General features: G+C 45.8%; 1 protein-coding gene across 1 annotated transcript in view; it reads right to left on the minus strand.

The window, feature by feature from the left end:
• The window catches only part of LOC121270796 (transmembrane protein 144-like), a 121,355-nt gene that overhangs the window by 43,804 nt on the left and 55,866 nt on the right, over window positions 1-21,685 (minus strand). The window lies entirely within an intron of this gene.

Raw genomic sequence — 21,685 nt, forward strand, 5'->3', positions numbered from 1 at the left:
TGGACGTATTAATTTGGTGACTGTAAGGTGAGGTAGGAATGTGTCGGAAAAAATTTTGCATCTGGAGTGTTATGTGTGAAGAAAAAAATCTGAGGTGGGCAAAACCCTTAAAACATTATATAAGATGCTATCAATACCTTTTTTTCAAGTGTATACCAGATGAGGGAAATGCAGAGAACATCTATGTGAATTTTCAGAAGGCACCTGAGAAGTTTGTTATTTTTTAAAACAAAGTTAATATTGAAAGCAGGGAGCAGAGGTAGCAATAAATTGAAAAAGCATTGTTAGGGCAGGCAGATGGTTTGATTACCTTCTTGGGCTTTTGTGTTGAGCAGAAATGACCCAGCCTCCACTGCTCTTTGGGGTGGAGAATTCCAAAGATTGACAGCCTTCTGAGAGAAGAAATTCCTCTTCATTTCCATTTTAAATGGGAAACCCCTTATTATTAATAAACCGTGCCCGCTAGTTCTAGAGTTCATCAAGAGGGGAAACATCTTTTCAGCATCTATCCTATTTAGCCCCTCAAAATCATGCATGTTTCAAAAAGATCACCTCTCATTTTTTGAACTCCAATGAGAAAGGCCCAACTTTTTTTCATAAGGCTACCCCTACATCTGATCAACCTTCTCTGAACTGCTTACAACGCAAATGTGTCCTTTCTTAAATAAGGTGACCAAAACTGTACACGGTACTGTAGGTGCAGTCTCAACAATGCCCTGCAGAGCTGTGACAAGAGTTCCCTACTTTTAAACTCCATCCTCCTTACAATAAAGACCAACATCCCAGTTGTCTTCCTAATTACTTGTTGCACCTGCATGCTTTTTTTTGTGATTCATGAATGAGGAAATCCAGACCCCTCTATACCGGAGTCTCTCTCTATTTAAATGATATTGCTGAAAAAAGAGACATACTATCGAAGCTTTTCATCTTGTACTCAGCAGGACAGATGCAAGTATACCAAATTGAAAAGGAAACTAGAATTTATACTGCATGAGAAAAAGGGTGGTGATTGGTCATCAGGTGTGCTCTGATTGGTCAAAGCATTGCCATGGGGAATTTAGACCAGGCAACAATTGTTTCCCAAGCTTTTGTTTAATTGAAAAAGGTGCAATGCCTGGACATGTTCTTTCTGTTTGCAGAGGACAAGGTTCTGCATATGAATGTATAGAGCAAGCATAAGTGAGCCACATTGTGAACCCAACTGATAATCCTAAACTGGTTGTTAGTGTAATTATTGGCACATTCCAGATTGTTCAGTAAGTGCTGTCCAATCATGGAATCGCATCTAATGTTGGATACTACGTTCTGAGTTTTGCAAGTACAGGCTGGTTGAGTGCAGTCAGACTCCTTTCCAGTATTTAGGAAACTTTGGAAGATTACAGCCAATGCGCCCACAATCTCCGCAACTACTCCTTGTAAGACCCTAAAATGGAATACATCAGGTCTAGGGAACTTGGTTTAATTCCATTAGTTTTCCTAGTACTTTTTTCTCTGCTAATTCCTCCCTCTTTTGCCATTTGATTTTCTACTATTCTTGAGATGCTTTTAATGTCTTCTACAGCCAAGACAGATACAAAATACTGGCTCAAAGTCTCTGCCATGTCTTTGTTTACCCATTATTAATTCCCCGGTCTTGTCCTTTAAGGGACCAACATTTACTTTAGCTACTCTTTTCCTTTTTAGATACTTGTAGAAGGTCTTACAGTCTTGTCTTTATACTTCCTGCTAGTTTACTCTCATATTCTAATTTCCCCATCTTCATTTTTCTTAGTCATTTTTTGCTGGTTTCTCAAATTTTCTGGCCTACCTCTCTTCTTTGCAGCATTGTATGTGCCTTTTCTTTCAATTTGATACCATCCTTAACTTCCCTATGTAGTCACAGATGGTGCACTCTGCTTGTAAAATCTTTTTTTCTCAATGGAATATATGATTGTTGAGAGCTAGGAAATATCTCCTTAAAGGTCTGCCAACTGCCTTTTAACCTATTTTTCCAGTCCACCTGCAGCCAACTGTTTTCATGCCTTTGTAATTGCCTTTACTTAAGACACTAGTTTCAGACCCAAGTTTCTCACCATCAAACTGAATGTCAAATTTTATCATGTTATGACCACTCTTGTCTACAGGGTCCTCTACTATGAGGTCATTGATTAATCCTGTGTCATTACACATTGCCAGGTCTAAAATAGCTTGTTCCCCAGTTGGTTCCAGAAAGTATTATTCTAAGAAACTGTCCCGAATACACACTGTGAACTCTTCCTCAAGGCTACCTTTACTAATTTGATTTATCCAATCTATATGAAAATTTAATTTGCCCATGATTACTGCAGTTCCTTACAAGCCCCCATTATTTCTTGTATGTTCTGTCCTGCAGTGTAGCTACTGTCAGTGGCCTAAAAGTGACACCCCAGTGACTTCTTTGCTTGCTATTTCCTATCTAGACCCATGATGTTTGGACGCTGGCAGTAATATTTTATTAAAGAATCCATCTGATGTTCAAGATTCCATTTTGTAGTTAAGACGTCTTATGGAATCTGTAGAAGTAAGCAGTATCTGTAGAAGAGCTGTAACTGTTGTCATATAAGATAGCCTTCTGATAGTTTTATCTGTTAGAAGATTAAAACTATCAGTTTGTTTGGATTTTCAGTACTAGTTAGGACAGCCTTTTTTCTGTTCAATAATGGGATGAAAGTGTCCTTGGCCAAGCCAGCATTTGTGCCCAATACTTGACCTTGAGAAGGTCGTGCTTCAAGACTCTTGGATGCTGAGTTGATGTAATTCAATGTAATACTAAGAGTGAAGGTCATAGGGGAGAATGGAGCAATGGAAAGAGATTCTTTACCAAGGCCATTAAGGTTAAAATTGAAAGAGAAACACAAGCCTCAAAAAGTCAGGACAGCTGGCAACCATACTATCAGAATAAAAGAGGGGCTGGAAAAGAATAATAAATTTACTGGATACATTTTTAGCAAGGAACCAGAAATGGTTAAAGGAGCAGGATGACCAAAAAAACAACAGGCAAACAATTTAGGGAGGTGCAGGAAACAGCCGATTAGGCAGATATAATTTTGCAAGTCTCAGAGAGCACAGCATGTTGATGTATGTTGCTTTGTGACACATCATGATGTATCAGCAGGCTTTCAACGCTCTAATTCCAATTTTCTCCCAGCTCTACAGAAAGTATCAGTTCTTCAGATACAAAGCTATGGATATCAGCAACCTTCCAATATCGGACGTACCCGATATCACCACGCGCTATCACGATATTTCAGTGGGCGGGCGCTGTGATCTTTGATGCGCACCCGCCATTAATTAATGGGCCAGTTAAGGCCCTTGAGCCATTAATAGGCGGCGATTTTTTGGAGCCTGTATGATCTTCAGATCATCGCAAGGGCACAACAGGCAGGCGGGTAGGACACATTTTTAAAAACCTTATTCACGGGCGGGATAAGAGGGGTGAGTGGACTCGCAAGTGGTCTTTGGTAGACATTTAATGTTTAAATTTACTCCGACTTGCCTGTGTTAACAGGACAACTTCAAATCTCTTCAGAGCTGCCTGGAAAGGAATAACAGGCTTCAGGTCAGGACTCTAGAGTAAACATTATGCTTGGGGCCTTGCTGGTTTCAGGAAGCCTTCCCTTACCCTGGGAATGGGAGTTGTGCTCTCCACTGGAGGCACCTCCTCTGAGGTGGAAGGGAGGGCCAGAAGAGGGAGGAGGCCAAGAGTCCATATTCAGCCTCCAGGGGAGCCATCTTTGGAGGGCACGCGCAGGCACAAAGGGCGCAGGGCCAACAGGAGGTGCAAGGCGGAAGGGACCACAGAAGATGCCACTATCCTGCTGCCAGGGTTTACAGGCAGTGAAGAAGCTACCTCAATATGTCTGAGGTGCAGTGCCGAAAGAGGTTCTCTCAAGGGAGACAGTGACCTCCATCTGACAGATGATAGGCCCTGAGATCTGCGCCAACTGTGTGGGTAGGCATCCCATGCCAATGGCATTGAAGGTCATGGCTGCCCTCAACTTCGATGCCTCCGGCTCTTTCCAGGGGTTGGTAGGTGATCTTTGCGGAGTCTCCCAGTCAGATGTCCACACAGTGTCAAGCAGGTAACAGACGCTCTGTTCAGGAGTGCACTGACTTTCATTCACTACTGCTGGGACAAGGGCAGCCAGGCAGAGCGAGCCAGAGGCTTCGCCTCAATTGCTGGGTTCCCCCGCATCCAGGGTGCAATCAACTGCACACATGTGGCCATCAAGATGCCAGCGGTTCAGCCGGGTCCCTTTGACAACAGGAAGGGCTTCCACTCCATGCATGTGCAGATAGTGTGTGACCATAGGATGCAGATTTTGCAAGTCTGTGCAAGGTACTCAGGCAGCTCCCATAACACATACATCCTCAGACACTCCCAGGTGCCGGCGCTCTTCAGTGTTCAAGCCCGGCTGGATGGATAGCTGCTGGATGACAAGGGCTATCCGCTCAAAAGGTGGCTCATGACACCCCTCTGCTATCCAAGAAGAGGCCGAGCCGTGGTACCATAGGAGCCATGCCTCCACAAGGGCAGTGGTAGAGAGAACCATCGGTCTTCTCAAGATGCGCTTCCAATGCCTAGACCGTTCAGGGGGTGCACTGCAATGATCCCCAGATCCTGTGTAGTGACAGCGGTTGCATGCTGCGCTCTCCACAATATGGCCGCCTGAAAGGGGGAACTTAGTGGAGGAAAAAGATATAGACGCAGATGTTCTGGCTTCACATGATGAGTCCAGCAGTGAGTCTGAGGACAAGCACACTCGGGAGAACACTGAGGGGATAGACATCGACCCAGTCAACCTCCAGGGAGGCAGGGACACCTGGAAGGCTTTAATCCAACAAACCTTCAGCTATCCCACCACAGATGGACCTCCAACACATGCCAGGGCTGCAGGCTCCATACTCGATACCTGAGAGCATTATCTAACTGGTTAGGAACATTAACTATGTGCATTGTCAATAAAACTCAATGACAAAGAAGTCACTCATAACATCATGGGTTCCCATCCACCTGCAGGAGTAAGGAATCACCATGAGCCTTGTTCACAAATAAAGCATTTAATGAATGTACAAAATAAAACAGAAAAGAAACTTAATTCAGAGGTGTTGAGCGGCACACCAAATGATCATCAACCAATAGCGGGGCAACATAAAACCACGAGTGAGCAGCCCATGGCGTGCCTAAGGTGCCTTAAGCTTACATTTTCAGATGCTACGTCTAGGGTGCTTCCCCCTCGCTGGCACTGGCATTCATGACAGCCTACTCACCCTGCTGTCCTGTTGGCCTTGATGACCTTGGTGGGCATCCTCTTGTCTTTGGAGCCTTTGATGGCCTCGCCTGGGAGGGAGCAGCCAGTTCCACAGCTGGCATCTCCCCAGTCGCTGCAACCACATCGGATCCCACGGTCACTGGCAGAGGGGCGGAAGAGCTGCTGCCCTCATCCGGAGGGTCCTGAGAAGAGCCCGCAGAGATGACAGGCAGCTCGTGCACCGACATGAGGTCGCTTCGGACCTCCCTGCTCACCATTGATGGATGGGCACCTAGCTGGAATACTAGGTGCCCAATCCATCTCCCACACTGACACTGACCAGCTGAGGTCAATGCCTCTGTGAGGGCTTGCAGGTCCGAAAGCATCCACATGAAGCCCTGATTGTTCTCCTGGAGGAGGCTCTCCATGAGAGTTGCCACTCTCTCCATGGAGGAAGCATTGTGCTTGGCCATATAGGTCAATACATTGTTGATGCTCCACATGGAGTCCTCCATCATGGAGACCATGCCGTGCATTGCCTCATGTATCGCCGCCAGGCCCTCCCACGGACCCTGCTGGACTTCCAGCGTCTGCTGCCTCAGAGATGACTCCTGAGGCTAATCATCAACTGCTGACCGAACACGTTCCTGGTCCCTTGCAATCCTCCGACTGATGGCACCAAGGGCACTCTCTGTCTCTGTCTGCACCTCAAGCAATTTTGAAGTGCCCTCACTACCGTGCTCAGGAACACTAGCCTATGATCTAATTCCCAAGGTGCTAATATCTGCGCTGGTGCCTGCTTGGCTGATATAGTGTGACGCTGGTGCTTGTAATTCATTCGGGCCCTCAGGTGTGAGAGGTGGCCCTCTGCCTCCTCATCCTGGCCCTGCTCCGGTAAGGCTGAAAGGAAGAACAAGGACATTTGATTAGTTGAAGTTGATACATTGTCAATGTGCATGCCTGGCCCCCAGATCAGTATGCGCTCCTCCTTCCATAATCAATGGGTAACCCATGTTGGAAGCTTAAATCACTAAACAGTCAACAATGGAATTGTTGCAAGGACAGACATGGTGACCTCAGTGCACAGCACTCTTACCTCCTCCTTGCACCCCAGCCTCAATTAAGGCCCACCCAGCGTGAACCGGTGGACCTGGGTGCATGGCGCCTCTCCAGCTCGAGAGCTTCCTGCTCGTATCTGGTTATAATCTCCAACTGTGCCTGGCCTTCGCCGGTCCAAATCCATTCAGCGTGATTGCGTGCGGTCTTCTCCTGAAAAGGAGGAGCATTGATTAGTGTACTCTGTACCTGGATTGCCATTGTATCCCTGCCACCTCCACCTGAGTGGGACATTGCAGGGCTCATGTGAATCGTGACCCTGGAGCAGCCATACACTCACACCAAGCAGCCAGGGCTGAGCCCCTTGCCCAGATGCTGCCCTCATCATATTTGCCACTCACACTGTATCACCTTCCAAAGCAAGGAAGCACAACCACGTGAAACTCCAAGGGCAGCAGATAGATGGGTGAATCCTCCAGCTGGAAGTTCCCCTCCCAGTCAGTCAGCAGCCTGACTTTGACATGTTCCAGAGTTCCAGCACTGAGCCTAGGTGCAGATCCTTGAGGTCGCCCCCAAAACAGTACTGTGGGTGTAAGTGCACCACATGCAGCGCACACAGAACCCAGCTCACCACCACCCTCCCAGGATGGACTAGGCATGGACAATAAATGCTGGCCCACCCAGCGAAGGCCACAAGCTGTGAATGATTCAATGCAGTAACTACATTCAGAGTTGGGGGGTGGGCAGGAGGGGAGACTTAGCTGCTGTGCTAAGAGACCCATGCCAACACAGTACTCACCCTTCCCAATCACAAGGAGTAGTTGAAACACTCGCAGCACTGAGCCCAGGTGCATCGCACCACATCGTGTCAGCTGACAATTTCTGCCAACTCCTCCCAGGCACATTTGGTCATGTGGGGGGAGCCTCCTCCTCCTGTCCCTCGGCACGAGGATCTCATGTCGTGCTGCCACTTCCTCGAGGAGGGCAGCAAGGCACTCATCTGAGAAGTGAGGGGCACAGTGCCCCCCCCCAACCTGCCATCCTGTCTGGCCTGCTCACCAGCAGCGGTCTGTGGAGCCTTTCTGCTGGCCATGGTTGACAGCCTTTGGAAGGCTACTCGTGCGCTCTTCAAACAGGCCGCGGGGTTGCCATTGGACCCAGCGGTCATTGCAGTCCCGCCGCTGCCCGCCCACTCCTGCTGCTGCCCGCCCACTCCCGCTGTCCTCGGGAGCCGCGATTCACGCTGTGCGGGCCTTAATTGGCCTGCCTGCATAAAATGGCGGCGCGGAGCCAATCGCAGGTGGCGATCAGCTCCGTGCCAGCCCGCCCGCCTGTCCCTGCTCCCGACCGGCCCACCTGACAGGAAGAAACTTTACCCCCAAGCATTTTAACCATATCCTCCTTTGATGTCTGCAAACATGTGAGATTACTGAATAAAAATCAGAACTGCAAACCCTAGACTATTTTACCCCTTAAAACCATATCCCAGGAGTGCCAAGGCCAATAGTTTGTCTCCTCAACACCTTCACCCACCTGAGATCAGTTTTCTAAGCACCAGGATCAAATGCGAAATATCACTGTCTCTTATGATTCATTACCACATTTAACTGTGTATTTATCAATGAACATGAGCTCAATTTAACAAGAGCTTACTCTCCATCTTATACAGGAAATTAATTCCACTCAACACAAACAGTTTACAAAGCAAAGTTATTGAGCGTCCAAAACTAAAAGGGCTCTGGGTCATTTATTGGCCAATTCAAATACATTTCAAAATCATACATGGAGTTAACATCCATTTTAGACTTTAGTTAGTTAGACCTTCAAAACATCAACTTGAATTTTGAAAATTTCACACAATTCTCATTTTTGCCAGTAAGTTTTAATAGTTATTTTGATAGTTTTTTCAGAAAACTCTTTTTCTAAAAACCACTTGGTGGCACTAGAGGCTAATGCAAATTACTGATTACATCTAATTTTCAGGACACCAAGGGTCACGATAGGTACACCTCAACTTCATGACCACGATAGTTCTTAAAAACCTCGTTCCTATCCCAAAACCCTGTCCTTTTCCCAAGCTGTCTCAGCTAGATTTTGCTTTAGTATGTTTATCTTATCTAACTTTGATAAATTGATAGATGCCTGCTCACTGCACTTCTCATTGAACCAGGGTTGACCCCCTGACTTGGTTGTAAATGTTGAATGAGGGATATCTGTAATCATGAGGTGACAGAGATTATGGTTAAATACTTTTCTGCTGCTGCTGATGGCACCCTGCCTCATGGATGCCTGATTTTGAGCTGCTTGATTTGTTCTGAATTTATCCAACTTAGCATGGTGACAATACCACACAACATGATGGACGTAGTGTAAAGACAGGACTTCATCTCCACAAGGACTATGAGGTGGTCACTACCAATACTGTAATGGACAGATGCATCTGCACAGGTAGATGGGTGGATAGTTGTGGAGTATCTAAAAGACACTCAGCACAGAGTCAGTTGTAGGTAGATTCAGCAGCAGTTCGAAGGAAATCGTAAAACTATCATGGAATGACCTGACTATTAGCACAAATGATGTTCCAGAACATGCATTGTGCCTAAGTATCCTGATGTTTCACTGCAGTGTCTAGTATTCTGCGTATCTTGACCCTAAGGTCAAGCTATCAGTTTATTACAGTATAACTCAAAGACCATTCATCAACTTATTTTATCCTGGCCCAAAGGTTACATTCCTTCAGCTTTACCATGGGCTGACCCATGGGCTAGCCATTAGCTTCCGGGGCAAGCCAAAAGGTCACATTCATTCTAGTTTTTTGTTTTAACTGCAGACACTTTTAAAACTTATATCCGCAACTTGGCTAAGCCTGGGTAATTCCATGATGTGTCCTGATATGCCTCTCCAGTGAGAGAGAATAGGTTTATCCCTCTTGTTGGTTCCCTCAACACCTGCTGCAGGCTATGTTCTTCAAAACTCAGCCAGCTCAATGACAATTGGTGCTCCCTAGTCACTCTTGGCATTGAAGTCTCCCACCAGAGAACTTTCTGTGCCCTTGGTCTCCTGACTGCTTCTTCCAAGTGGTGTTCAAAATGGAGGAGTAGCATCAGCTTAGAGAGGGTGGTAGGGGGCAATCAGCAGAAAGTTTCCTTACCCTGATGTCACAGGGTCCGGAGTCGCTCTGAGGAGTGCCAGGGCAACTCCCTCCCAACTCTATACCATGGCGCCGCCACCTCTGGTGGGTCTGGCCTTTCAATGGAACAGGACAAACACAGAGATGATGATGGAGGTATCAGGGACATTGTTGGTAAGGTATAATTCAGTAAATATGACTATGTCAGGCTTGACTGGTCTGTGGGACAGCTCTCCCGCTTTTGACATAAGCCACCAGATGTTAATAAGGTGGAGTTTAGGGTTGACAGGATTATAGCAGTTTGGTACAACTATATAGCTTGCTAGGCCATTTCAAAGGGCAGTTAAGAGTCAACTGCATTGTACAGATCTGGTGACAAACGTAGGCCAGAAGTGGTAAGAATGGCAGATGTCCTTCCATTAAGGATATTAGTGAACCAGATGGGTTTTTACGACAAGTTGATAGTTTCACAGTTACAATTATTGGATTAGCTTTTAATTCCAGATTTGAACCTGTGTCCTCTGAGCATTAGCCTGGGCCTCTAATTGCTAGTATTAAGTTACTATTCAATCCTCCATACAAGCAATATTTCAACTGCCAAATTAATATCCATGGCAGAAAACTGCTGTCATATGCTACTGAACAAAAGCTGTTTTTTCTGCATTGCTGCTTGTTTCATTGCACACAATTATAAAATTCCCCATCATATGCTTTTAAAAGTCATTCCAATTTTTATTTTATGAATATCAACTGAAAATAATTGCATCCTGTAATACCTTTCCTAAAAATCTATTGCAGTGGTGATTTATCCCAGTTTTACTATCCAACATTATCTGATGGGGGGGTCACATAGTTCAGCACATTGGAACTCCATGCTTGAAGGAATTCTGCTTGAATCTAGTATTAGAAACAAATTCATTCAATTTTTCTCTGATGGGCATTAATGTGTGGTGATTTCTATTTGCAATCATCACAGTGAAACATAGAATGTTGGATTCACCAGAGACTAATTTATGAGGCCAGTGTTTACCAAAATGCTGGCTACTGTCTCTTAATATCAAAAACAAGGGAATTGCCTGGGAAATGCCATAAAAGTTAATTGATGACTTCCCAGAGTAGTCTGTCATTCACTGAATCACATTTCCATGCCTGATGCAGACTCATTTGCCTTCCCATGGCACTTAACCAGAAGACAGAATTTGCCAGATGGAAGCATCAAAGTCCGTTTTGTATGACTCTACATCTGTAATAAATAGAAAAATCCAATGCCTGTTTCTCCATCTGTTGCCAAAATTTATTATCCTTACAGAAATAGAAAATTATATTTTCTCCAGAGCTATTCTCAGTAACACAGTGAAGGGAGCCAATGCAGGAACAATACATGCTGAGCAAAGGTTCCTGGACATTGACTTCAACCTCACATGGCAGCACTACTGTATGACCAGTGTGACATTTTCGTTTCCTATACCAAGCATTGTAGCCTGAATGAAAATAGACACAATTTTCCCAATTCACTTTACATATACACACAGGGCTTATAATCAGCAGAAACAGTCTGAAGATTTTCAGCCAATCAGTGTGGAGAGTGATTTTAATTAAACTTGCCAGGATAAATATAGTGTTCTAACTCATTGTGTCACCCAATTGCACTAAAGCCCATTTTTGATTTTTTTCTAATGAGGAAGCAACTTTTGGCAGGTTGTATAGTCTTAATTCATTTGTGTAACCACACTGCATTTGGTAATTCTCTTCTGAAACTTAACAGTTCCCAATCTAAAATCAGGGTTTTTAAGGAGGTTTGGTTAAAGTGAATTAGGGGGCTGGGAGCACGGTGGAAAGATGTGGGGATAAGGATTCGTAAAGAATTAAATAACCAAGGCATGACTGCAATATGGGAAAGGGAGAGTTCTGAAATAGAGCATTGTCATGCCAATTTTCTTTACAAACAATTTTGGGAAAACTAAGCTAAGATGCCAAAATCAGGATTCAGCAGTGCAAAATTAGACCAATGGGATAAAAGAAGATGGGTGCCATAGGTTCCAAACCTCAAAGAGGACATCTAACCCATCAGGTCTGTGCCTACTCTGTTAAAATAATGAAAACCAATTCTACCACCCATTTTTGCCCCAATTTTTCTTTGCTTCAAATGATTATCTACAGTTTCCTTAAAATGATGAAGTGATCTCTTCCTTTACTGCTCCCTGATGTGAAGCATTGTATATTATAAATAAATTCTCTGAATAAAGAAATTTCTTCTAACTTCTCTCCTCACTCTCAGTGGCCGTTTAAATTGATGAGCCCTCACTGGTGACTTCCCAGCCATGGAAATAGAAAGAAAACTATTAAAAGCCTAATTAATTGTTTAAACTCTATTAAAATCTCAACTTTCTCTTTCTTATTTCTGACATCAATCCTGGTGAATATACACAGTTTGTTCTTTATTGCTAAATGGGAGAAGGTGGGTGAAGTGGGGCAATTCAGGAAAGGGTAAATTCAAAAGAACATTAACGACTAAGATGATGTCAGGGTAAGTTTAAAACAGTTAAAGCAAAAGGCACTAAAATTGAATGCACGAAGCATTCACAAGAAATTAGATGAATGAATAGCGCAGAGAGAAATTAATAGATCTGATTATTCTGGATACTTGGCCTTTAGAGGAGATAGGCGAAATGGAAAAGAGGGAGGTCCAGCCCTGATAATAAAGGATGAGATAAAGAAAGTAGAAAGGATCCCAGTTCAGAAAACCAAGGATTACTATAATAATAAAAACAAAAAAACTGCGGATGCTGGAAATCCAAAACAAAAACAGAATTACCTGGAAAAACTCAGCAGGTCTGGCAGCATTGGCGGAGAAGAAAAGAGTTGACGTTTCGAGTCCTCATGACCCTTCGACAGAACTTTAACCAAGGATTAATGTCTGGGTGAAATAAAAAGACAGCAAGGGGAAGAAAACATTGGTAGAAGTGTTTATAGGCCCCCTGATTGTAGTTGTAGTGTAGGGCAGAGTGTAAATCAGGAAATTAGAGGCGTATGTAATAAGAATAATACAGTAAAGGGGACTTTAATCTTCATATAGACTGGACAAATCAAATTTTCAGTAATAATGTGAAGGATGAGTTAATGGAATATCTGCAAGATAGTTTCCTAGATTAACATGTTGAGGAACCAAATAGGGGACAGTCTATTTTGGATCTAGTAATGTGCAATGAGAAAGGGTTAGTTAATAAATTTCTAGTAAAGGGGCTGCTAGGGAAGAGTGGCCATAATACAATAGCATTTTATATTGAATTTGAAAGTGGCTTAGTTAGTCTGAAACCAATGTCTTACATCTTAAAAAAACAAACAGCATCGGGGTAAAAAATGGTCCAACCATGGCTAACAAGAGGAGTTAAAGGTAGTATTAGATCAAAGTAAGAGGCATATAATATTGCCAAAAAGGAAGAAAGCTTGAGGATTGAGAGGATTTTAGAATTCAGCAAAGGAGGAATAAGAAATTGATGAGAAAAGAGAATATGACAGTAGACTAGCAAGAGAGATAAAAATTTCATGCAAATGTTTCTATAGCTATGCAAATAGGAGGAGATCCGTGAAAATAAAAGTGGGCCATTAGTGGCAGAGGTAAGTGGAAATTATATGGGGAATAAGAAAATAGCAGGGAGATTAAACAAATACTTTGTACTTTTTCATGGTAGAAAACACAAAAAATTCCAGAGACAATGGGGAAATCAAGGCTTTAACAAGATTGAGGAACGTAAAGAAGCCAATATAAGTAAAGAAATAGTACTGGTGAAATTAATGGGGCTGAGTGGTGTCAAATCCCTTAAACCTGATGACTTACATATGAGGATTTTAAAAAAACAGGTAGCTGCAGAGATAACGGCTACATGAGCCTAAATTTTCTGTTAGGCCCGTGGGCGCAGCTGACGCTGACGCGGGCTGCACCGCCATTTTGCACAGGTGGACCAATTAAGGCCCACCCAGCGCATTTCCAACTCCCGTGGAAAGCGGGAGTCTTAAATTTGGGGCGGGTGTGTACAGATCACTGGGTCCAATGGTGACCCGGCAGTCTGTATTAAAAAAGACCAGGCCCTCCTTTAGACTGTTCACTATGGCCAGCTGCAGGTGGAACCGCAGCGGGTCTGCACAGCTGGCTGATGTATAGGGAAGGCCAGAGGAGGAGGGCAGGCTGCAGGGTGTGAGCCAGGAGCAGGGCAGGCTGCAGGATAGGCCAGCGGGGGAGCCAATGTGCCCCTCGCTTTTCCGATGACTGCCTTGCTGCCCTTGTAAAGGAGGTGGCAGCACAGCGGGGGTTGATGTTTCCCTAGGATGGGAGGAAGAGGGTCCCCCACATGATGAAGTGTGCCTAGAAGGAGGTGGCGGAGGTGGTGAGCTCCCGTGATGTGGTGCGGCGCACCTGGATCCAGTGCCGTAAGCGGTTCAACAATTTGTTGCTCTCTGGAAGGGTGAGTACCATGTTGGCATTGGGCATTTAATCCAGCAGGTAGCCTTAGCCTTTGAGGGTCCCCCCCCCCTTCCCAAGTCTTAGTGTCGTGACTGCATTGACTCATGTTGGGCATTTGTCACATGCTGGGTGGTTAAGCAGATAGTGACCATGCTTACATCAGCCTTAGTGGTTCATGAGAAGATGGGTTCTCCCCGAACCATGTGTTGGTCTTAGTCGCACGTGAGTAGTCTGGGGGCAAGCTGCAGGAGATGCAGCTTGGCGCATACTCATAACTCCAACCCATGTCCTATTCATGGTGATGAGATGGTGGAAGGGGAGACTCAAGGTCTTGTGGCCAAGAGCCATCTGGTGCCCTCGGCGCCGCATCTAATTGCGCCTCCTTGCCATGGGAGCTAAGACCGTGTGTTTCTGAAAGTGATGGATGCAGAATGTGTGCAAGGTGGCTGTTGAGTGCGGGGGGGTGGCAGGGCGGGTTGGGAGCAGCCGCACTATATTTTTGTGACCGATCACCAGTAGCGTGGGCAGGAGGCACTGGGGGCCTCAGATGGGCCACTGTGATTGGGGTGCAGCGTGTGCGTGCAGAGTACATGAGCGATCAGACCCAATAAATGGTCTTCTCTGTTTTGCAGGAGAAAAATGCGTATAATGCGCATGAACGTTCATGCAATGGAGGCGGCCAGGCTCAGCTCATCATATTGACCTGTTTTGAACAGGAGGTCCTGGAGCTAGAAACGCGCCATGCGCCCAGATCCACAGGTGTCGGTGAGGCTGGGACGGAGCGGCCAGGTTTTTGAGGCCCACAGTCCCATCCACTCTGTCTTCTCACTATCCAAAGCTTGATTGTTGGAATCGTTAATGTAGCAACACTGCTCATTCACAGACTGATAGAGTCAGACGTGTGGGTCATAGACAAAGGTCCTTCGGCCTTTCGAAGATGCGCGTGTCTAGCATCTTCCAAAGTCATCTTATCCCATTTCTGACAACTATCCCCATGGCCTTGTATGCCATGGAATCACTACTGCAAAGCCAAATACTTATTACATCTTAGGAGGGTTTCTGCCTCCACCAACCCTTTCGGCCAGTGCGTCCCACAACACTGTGCAAAAGTTCCTCATCATCTCACCTGTCAACCTCATGCCCCTTCCTTAAATAAATGCCACCAGGTTAGTCATCCCTCCGCCAAGGGAAAATGTTGCTTTGTGTCCAACCAATCTATGCCCCTCATAATGTTATGAAGCTCAATAATGTCACCCCTCAATCTCCTGTGCTCCACAGCAAATATCACCAGTGTATGCTATACGTCCTCATAACTCCAACTTTCCAGACCAGCATGCATCCTGGTCGGCGACCTCTGCACTCTCTCCACGTCAATCACATCCCTCCCATGAAGCGCTGATCACAACTGAACGCAGAAGTGTAGCTGTGACCTCGAAAGCGGGTCCTGCACTTGCAACATGACCTCCCTGTTCCTACATTTTATTCCTCAGCTAATAAAAAAGGCAAGTATAGCATTTACCTTCTTAAATGTCTTATGTACCTGCCCTGCTACCTTAACGGGCCTGTCGACATGCCCAGCAAGGTCCCTCTAATCGTCCTTACTTTCCATGGTCCTACCATTCCTCGTGTATTCCCGTAACTTGTTTGTCCTGCCCAAGTACATCACCTCACACTTATCCACATAACATTCCATTTGGCATTCCTTAGGCCATCTGACCATCCTGTCTGTATCCACCTGTAATGTGTGGGCCTCCTCCTGACTATTTGCCACCCCACCAATGTTCGTCTCCTTAGGTTCTGGAAGGTTGAGCACACCATGAGCCTGAGGGAAAGGGATGAAGTGTGTTACTGAGTGCATGCTAACTGATCCATTGACCTTGTTGTTAATTTCAGCACCATCAGAGCATGGCCGCCAGGAGGAATTGCAGATGCCCCCTCTCACATCTGAGGGGCCGGAACTGTCACCTGCATCACACCATTTCAGTGAGGCAGGCACCAGTGCAGAGACTAGCACATCAGTGGGAATTGTTACATCGGCTAGTGTCCTGGGACACAGTGGAGAGGGCACTTCACAATCGCTGGAGAAGATGGCAGAGACGGTGAGAGCCGATGGCACCAGCAGCCGGAGGACTGCAGGGGACCAGGCACATGCTGAGTCAGGCCGCGATGATGTACCTCTGGAGTCATCGCCACACAGCAGCTGCAGGAAATGCAGCCAGGTGTGCGGGAGCATCTGGGAGTGCTGCATGAGAGTATGCTTCGCTTGGTCTCTGTGGTGGAGGAATCCACGCAGAGCGTGAGTGATGCCATGAGCCTTATATCAGAGTGTCAGGCTTCCTCCATGGAGAGAGTGGCAACGCTCCTGGAGAGGGACTTCCAGCAGAACAATCAGCTTCTCCTGGGGTTACATTCAGACCTACAAGCCCTCATAGCACCAGTGGCCACAGCTGGTCATTGGCAATGTGGGAGATGCTCTCAGCACCAAGTGTCCCAGCTCGGTACCCATCCATCTATGGTGAGCAGGCAAGTCCGAAGCGACCTTACGTCGGCGCAGCAGCTGCCTGTCGTCTCTGTGGGCTCCTCTCAGGGCGCCCTGGGTGAGGACAGAAGTTCCTCTGCCCCTCGGCCAGTGACCATTGCATCCGTTGAGGCTGTGACGACTGGGGAGATGCCAGCTGTGGAACTGGCCGCTCCCTCACAGGCGGGGCCAGCACAGGCTCCATGGGCCAGAGAATGGCCACCAAGGTCATCGAGGCCAACAGGACAGTAGAGTCAGCAGGCTGTCTCAGAAGCCACTCTAAGCGATGGGGCGGCATCCAGACGTAGCAGTCGTAAACGTAAGCATAAGGCACCTTAGGCACATCACGGGTTTCTCACTGGTGCTTTTGTGTTGGCCCTAGATTAGGGAATTATTATTTTTTGAAGTTGTTACAATGTTTGGAATAAATTTTGTTGGACCATATGATGGATCAAAATAAAACCCACATGTGTTACCAAGGCTGAGGGTGGCTCCTTTGTGCTGCATTTGTATGTTTCACAGACATGTCATGAATGTTTGAGTGGACATTGAAGTTGATGTACAAAGCCCTTAGTTGCAGTTGATGAAGTGGCAGATGTACACTTAAATGAGCCAATGGATGCGCCAGGCAATGCTGGTCCTCCAGATCCATTTGTGTGGAGCTAGCTGAAGGTTCATTGGATTAAAGTCTCCCGGGTGTCCCTGCCTTCTTGGTGTAGTGCCAGGTCAGCGTTCAGCCCCTCATCACTGCCCTGTTTCCTCATCCTCCGAACCACTGCTGGAATCATCGTGTCCAGGCACATCCACTGCATCAAGGTCTTCAACGTCCACTGTGTCCCCCTTTTCCAGCGCAAGATTGTGCAGAGTGCAGCATGCTACCACTAACACAGAGACACGATCTGGGGAGTACTGGAGTGTGCCCCCTGAGCTGTCCAGGCAATGGAAGCACATCTTGAGAAGACCGATGGCTCTCTCCACCACAGCCCTTGTGGAGCCCTGGCTCCTATTGTAGCGCTCCTCAGTTTCTGTTCTTGGATGGCGGAGAGGTGTCATGAGCCACCTTCTGAGGGAATAGCCCTTGTCACCTAGCAGCCATTCATCAAGCCGAGTCGGAGCACTGAAGAGCCCTAGCACCTGGGAGTGTCTGAGGATGTAGGCATTGTGAGAGCTGCCTGGGTACCTTGCACAGACTTGCAGAATCAGCATCCTGTGATCACACACTATCTGCACGTTCATGGAATGGAAGCCCTTCCTGTTGACAAAGGCACCGGGTTCACCTGCTGGCGCCTTGATGGCCACATGTGTGCAGTCCATTGTACTCTGGACGCGGGGGAAGTCAGCAATCGCTACAAAGCCTCAGGCTCACTGTGCCTGACTTGCCTGGTCGCAGCAGAAGTAAATGAAGGTCAATGCATGCCTGAACAGAGTGTCGGTGACCTGCTTGACACTAGTGTGGACAGCTGATTGGGAGATACCGCAAAGATCACCTACTGAGCCCTGGAAGGAGCCAGAGGCATAGAACTGTGACCTTCAGAGCTGCTGGCATGGGGTGTCCACCCACGCAGTTAGGAGAGATCTCAGGGCCAATCATCTGATAGATATAGTTGGCTGTCTCCCTTGACAGTTGGAGCCTCCTTCGGCACTGCACCTCAGTCATATTGAGGTAGCTGCATCTCCGCCTATATACCCTGGCAGCAGGATAGTGGCATCTTCTGTGGCCCCTTCCACCTTGGGCTACCTCTTGGACCTGCACCCCTTGTGCCTGCACCTGTACTCCCAAAGGTGGCTCCCCTGGAGACTGATTGTCCACTTCTGGCCTCCTCCTTATTCTAGCCCAACCTTCCTCCTCAGAGGAGCTGCCTCCAGTGGACATGTCAGAACCCATACCCAGGCTAAAGGGAGGCCTCTAGAAAGCTGCAGGCCCGATAAAGGTTACTGACTGCAGAGTGCTGAGCTGAAGGTTCAAATACGCAGAAAGCTGCTGGAATTCGTTCTGAACTGCTACAGATCACACAGGCACGGTTAAAACACTTTCTGATTGACAACCCCATTGAGCCCTCATATCCCGCCCGTGGATGAGTTTTATTAAAAAGTTGCTTACCTTGTCTGTAGCGCCGAGCCGACGATCGCAGGAGTGCCCGAAAATCGGCATTGATTGCCGAGTTCAGGGCCTTAAGTAGCCCTTTAATTAATGGCGGGCGCACATTACACTTCATCGCGTGCCCACCCATCGAAATATCGCGATGGTGCGCGGTGACGTCGGGATGCTCGCCTGACGTCACTGCGTGTCATTTTACATGTTGACGTGCAGGCCCGCCACCCGCACATCACCCAGAAAATTCTGCCCATGGTTTGGATCTTCTAGAATTACTTTGATTCTGGAACTGTTCCCAAGGATTGGAAGGTAGAAACATAACATAATCTTCTGTGTAAGAGAGGAGGAAGAAGAAAATGGAAACTATATGGCAGTTAGCCTTACATCAGTAATAGGCAAAATACTAGAATCTATTATTCCGGACATGGTAACAGGACACTCAGAAAATCAAAATGTGACTAAACAGAGTCAACATGGATTTATGAAAGGGAAATCATATTTGACAAATCTGTTGGAGTTTTTTCAGGATACAACTAACAACATGGACAAGGGAGAATAATGAAGCATTCAATAATGTACCACACCAGAGGTTATTACACAAAATTAGGACTCATGGGATTGAGGGTAATGTATTAATGTAATGGATTAAGGATTGGTTAATGGACAAACATAGTAGAAATAAACAGGACATATGTGATTGGCGGGCTGTAACTACTAGGTACCGCAAGGATCAGAACTTGGGCCTCAGCTTCTTTTTTTATTCATTCATGAGATGTGGGCATCGCTGCCCAGGCCAGCATGTATTGCCCATCCCTAATTACCCTTGTTCAGGTGGCATTTAAGAGTCAACCACATTGCTGTGGGTCTGGAGTCACATGTAGGCCAGACCAGGTAAAGATGGCAGATTTCCTTCCCTAAAGGACATTAGTGAACCAAATGGGTTTTTAAGACAAACTAAAAACCCATCTATATGAATGACTTAGACAAAGGAATTACGTGCAACGTATCAAAATTTGCTGCCATTACAAAGTTAAGTATCAAAGTACGAATATCTGAACATCCAAGATAGGAGAAGTAAGCCATTTGGCCCCTGAAGCCTGCTCGCTATTCAATAAGATCATGGCTGATCTATTTGTGTTTCTCCATTCTCATCTACCTCCGATTACCTTTGATTCTCTTGCCTAACAAGAATCTGTCTACCTCTGCCTTAAAAACATTCAGTGACCCTGCTTCCACTTCCATCTGATGCAGAGTTCCAAAGTTGCACAGCCCTCTGAGAGAAAAGAATTCTCATCTCTGTCTGAGAAGGGTGACCCCTAATTTTAAATCCCTAGTTCTAGACTCACCCACAAGAGGAAACATTCCTTCCAAATACACCTTGTCAAGACCATTTAGGATCTTATATACTTCAATCAAGTCACCTCTCACTCTTCTAAACACCAGTGGAAACAAACTCAGCCCGTCCAACTTATCCTCATAAACCAACCTGCTCATTCCAGGTATCAATCTAATAAATTTCCTATGAATTGTTTCCAAAGCATTTACATCCTTCCTTAAATGAGACGACCAAAATTAAACACAGTATTCGAGGTGCAGTCTCACCAATGCCCTGTATGTCTGAAGCATAGTTTTATGTTCAATTCTTCTCGTAATAAAGGACTGCATTCCATTAGCCCTCTAGATTACATGCTGTGCTTGCATACTAACTTTTTGTGACTCATGCATGAGAGCACCTAGATCCCTCTGCACTTTGGAATTCTGAAGTCGTTCTCCATTTAAATAATACTCTGCTTTTTTATTGTTCCTGCCAAAGTGAATAACTTCACATTTTCCCACATGATACTCCATCTGACAGATTTTTCCCCATTTCCTCAACTTATCTATATCGATCTGCAAACTCCTTATGTCTTCTTCACACCATACTTTCCTACCTATCTTTGCACCGTCTACAAATTTAGCTGCCATGTCTTCGCTTCCCTCAGCTAAGTCATTAATGTAAATTGTAAAAAGTTGAAGCTCCAGCACAAACCCCTGTGGGACTCCACTAATCACATCCTGCCAATCAGACAAAGACTCATTTTAGCATACTCTGTTTTCTGCCAGCCAGCCAATCCTATATCCAGGTTAATATGTTACCCCTACATCATGAACTTTCATTTTCCGCAATAACCTTCAATGTGGCACCTCATCAAATGTATTCTAGAAATCCAAGTACAGTACAACTACAGGTTCCCCTTTATCCTCATTCGAAGAACTCTAATAAATTCATTAAACATGATTTCTCTTTCACAAAACCATGCAGATTCCCAATTAGCTTATGTTTCTCCAAGTGCTCAGCTATAACATCTTTAATGATCGAGTCTAACACCTTCCACACAACAGAAGAAAGCACCAAGGAGGACACAAAGGGGCCACAAAAGGATAAATACTGGTTGAATGAGTAGGCAAGAACATGGCAGGTGGAATACAATGGGGAAAAGCATGAAGTCCTGTACTTTGGTAGGAAAAACAAAAAAAAATATTTTTTGAATGGTGAGACATAGGGAAATGTTTGTATCCAGAGGAACTTAGGTGCCCTGTGTAGGAATCACAGGAAGTTAACATGCATGCGCCACAAGCAATTAGGAAGGCAAACTGTTCACTAGCTTTTATTGTAAAGGAATTGGAGTATAAGAGTAAAGACGTTTTGCCCCAATTATACAGACATTGGTGAGGCTACAGCAGTAGTACTTTGTGCAGGCATGGTTTCCTTACCCAAGGAAAGACACACTTGCTCCAGAGGGAGTATAACAAAGATTCACCACATTTGGATGAGAGGATTGTCCTATCAGGAGAGACTGAGTAGACTAGGCCTGTACTCCCTGGATGAATGAGAGGCAATCTAACTGAAACATATAAAATTCTTAAAGGGTTTGGCAAGGTAGATGCTAAGAAAATGTTTCCCCTGGCTGGGGAATCTAGAACAGAGGTCAGAGTCTCAGAATAAGGGGTCAGCCATTTAGGAAGGAGGCAAGTGGAAATTTCACTCAAAAGGGTTTAACCTTTGGATTTTTCTAGCCCAAGAGAGCTGTGAATGCATGGTTGTAGAGTGTATTCAAGATGGAGACTGACAGATTTTTGGATACTAAGAAAATGAAGGGATACAGCTACAATG

This window comes from Carcharodon carcharias, chromosome 1, assembly GCF_017639515.1.
Source record: "Carcharodon carcharias isolate sCarCar2 chromosome 1, sCarCar2.pri, whole genome shotgun sequence".
Classification (NCBI taxonomy): Eukaryota; Metazoa; Chordata; class Chondrichthyes; order Lamniformes; family Lamnidae; genus Carcharodon; species Carcharodon carcharias.